The sequence below is a fragment of the Schistocerca serialis genome, unplaced genomic scaffold (genome assembly GCF_023864345.2).
Source record: "Schistocerca serialis cubense isolate TAMUIC-IGC-003099 unplaced genomic scaffold, iqSchSeri2.2 HiC_scaffold_879, whole genome shotgun sequence".
NCBI classification, from domain to species: Eukaryota; Metazoa; Arthropoda; class Insecta; order Orthoptera; family Acrididae; genus Schistocerca; species Schistocerca serialis.
Window position 1 is genome coordinate 760,966 of NW_026048495.1, and position 3,516 is coordinate 764,481.

Below are 3,516 nucleotides of genomic sequence, written 5' to 3' on the forward strand. Positions count from 1 at the left end.
CCGACGGCAGACACGCGCAGTACCAGACAGAAGCAGTTTCAACGCCACCTGCACATACAGAGCTGCCACAGCACTTGCAGCCACCACCAGAACTGCAGCTGCCATAATATCAATGGATTTCGATAAGGCTTTCGACAGAGTCTACCACTGTTATTTCACAAAAATGCTCAACAAACCCGGCTTCAGAGAAAAATTGATTGGGATCGTACATGAACTACTGAAGAACGCTTGATCCAAAATAGCAGTGAACAATAGGACCTCGAAACTGGACTGATCAGTGAGGCAAGGCTGTCCACTATCGATGGTCCTATTTGCTTTAGCACTTGATATGCTGTTGCGAAGGCTTTCAGGCACTATCAAAGTATTGGAAACGTAACTGTTGCCCATGCTCCTTAGAGTGACAACATGGGAATTTTCACTGAAGATGAAGAAGATGTAGATAAAATACAACCTCTCATGGAAGCTTTCAAAAATACATCAGGTGCAAAAATCACTGTTCAATAATGAAATTTATACATTAAGGCCAAGTTGTCATCCAAATAAGCAAAAAATAGGAAAAGTCTGTAAAATTTTTTTGGGAATGGAAAGACATACAAAGGATCTGTTTCCGGATTATGACTGACAATACTTTGAAGTTCATTTTAGATTTTCAATACAAAAGAAATGGCGCCAGCAATTGCGGTTTGATGAAGGACACGTGCGTTTGAAGTACGCAGACCGTGTGCAGTGTAGCCCCTTAGGATACCATCAGTCAATACTACATTAAATTCCTGGGAGCTTATACCTAACAACAATGAAATAACCTTAAATTTAACAATAAGGTGCTAACCCGAACTTTTGAGTTCAATTTTCGGGGGTTTGTTTCACTCTTCATGGCTTTACAGAAAGTAGTTAATACTAATAAATTTCATATAGTTATAAGTTCCCAAGAAAAGCACTTACTTTTCGGCGGTTAAAGACTTTTCGGCGGTTAAAGAAAAAACCTGTTTAAGATTAGGGAAAACATTTATATACGTTTTTAGCCCAAGTTTCATAAAAACTAAAGGATGATATATTTTTTGATTTCGAACACAAATCTGAAGTTAGATTTTCAAAATTCGAAATAGTAACTCTAATGCAGTGGACCAGAAATTATGTTCTGACCAGTTTTTACCAAAAGAAAGTGGTTTCATTACTGATATTTAGACCGCAATTCCAGGACCGCATTCAACTTCTCCCCTCTGACTCTACTGTTGTTCTTGGTGAGAAAGGCCGATCTGGTTATGCTGTGTTCGCAGCCTGTACACGTTGTTCATCATCTTTTGCAGCGAATACGTCTGCATGCAAATTGCAATATGTATCATTTTGGGAATGCGTGTCACAGCACAGAAAGTTTCCTACCTGAGCCGGTGATCTACAGCTGAAAGCGTCCCATGGTGGCCACGACAATGGGCTGTAGAAACTTTGTAACCCAACATTCTAGACACATACTTTCACATACTTTCTACATGGCTCGTCATCAAAGAGCTGATTTTTAAATGAGTCCCAGATTCACAGTGAAGTAAGCATCGACCTGATAATAAGCTTTTCAATGTGATTTCGGGATGTAAATTTCCTTGGGTACCAGTACTTTGTTATCTCATGTCTGGTTCTTTGTTATGGCATAATGCCATACGTACTAGAAGATGAAAACATACACTTGCAATGCACCGAACAGTTGAAACTGGGCAATAGTTTGAATTTAAGCCCTTTGTTTCAAATATATTGACTGTCTCAGCGGAAAAGATTAATGAAAGATAATTTCTTCAGCAAACCGATAAAAGTAACTTCATTGTTCTGCATGGCAATTAATGCTTGACTGTCAGAAAGATGGAAACAAAACAAAATCTGAAACTAATAACGCATTTTAGCCTTCCGTAATTATGTGAATGTATTTTAATTCACACGATAGCTCCCAGCCAAAGAAATCTATTTTGTTTTTATTTGACGTGAGTGCTGTAGACAAAGAGGAAACAGCAAAATCACTGAATGTAAACACGGGTCACATGGAGACTACCCACTTCCCTATTATAACTCAGACTGCTCTGCGCATGAGACCCGTACCTATGATATTTCCGAACCGGGGCAATAGTAGATAGTGACGTCCCTCGCGCATTTGGGATAGGACATCAAAAATTTTAAAAAATCGAATTTTCAAAAAATATGTTCATTTTGAGGTGCACATCTTTCTGAAGTCTGATACATAAAACCTATGTGTCCGAGGAGTTTTAAGAAATGTTATTTGATCTTAAGTGTGCCAAAATGCAGCGCCACACCTCTTCACACAGCATTCTACTATCGCACATCACTGTATTTCGGTCTGTGGAATTGAAACGTGTATATTTCGTACTGGATGACATCAAACTATATTCAGGACAGTGGAAATTAAAATGTCCTATGGTGCCTCTCCTGCATCCAGTCAGCCGGTTTGACATCCCTCCCCTCTTCCTAAAAGAATCTCTTCAAAAAATTTGCACTCTTTTATTCTCTGTTAGCTAACAACTTGCTGCTTTGTGTGACATAAAATTAAGTACAGGATACATAAAAACCAGTAAAGAGAAGAGACAAGCAAGACAGTACACATGTCTTCAATCCTTAGCTCCTAGAATTTCTCTCTCTCTAATCTTGCTACAGCTTTACATGGCGTGCTTTCCTTTCTTCCGAAGGATCTGTTACCTCATCACACCGAGAAGATAATACGTAATCTTTCTTACTTGTTATTCCTGTTAGTCGTTTATTCGCACTCTGGTAGTCTGAATATATAGATTTCACTGGTAATCATATCAAAGCTCATCATTCGCAAACCCAATCAACCACATAATCAAATGGTGGTTGGCTTTCTTTTGTTCAGCTATACTCTGCTCAGCTCGTATAGCCCCTTTTGTCTGCAGCGAAGTTTATTTCTAGATGTGACGAGGATTCCACTGACAGAGACATCACATACACTATGCACGCATTCACAAATCAACTTATGATTCATTCAGAAATCAACTTAGAATGTGTTCAACAATGTTCAAAAACTGACAGGGACACATTTCAAAGCCACACGAATAATAGATATATCAACGTGCTGGATGCTAGGCGCTTTGTGAAACAAGGTTTTCTCCTCAAGAATATGAATTGCACTCCACACACACACACACACACACACACACACACACACACACACACACACACACCATTGCATAGTCCTCCTAAAGCCTTTGACACATTTTGCTGTTGGCAGACACTTATATAAACACTGTGTTTAGTTTCTGTATATGGCGCATTTCCTTTGCAATTTAAGTTTTATTTCAGCTTTTTCTCTCTTTCATGTTTTATTGCTGCAGTATTATTCTGCAGTAGCAGGATACAAAAATATCCTTTGTTAGAGTATTGGTTCTTACCAGTAAAATTACAAATTTAACTGAGAACAAAAACAATGTAAAAATTCCCGGTTTTTTCCCGGTTTTCTCCCGGATGAAAAAATTTCCATATTTTTCCCGGATCTCCCAGTTA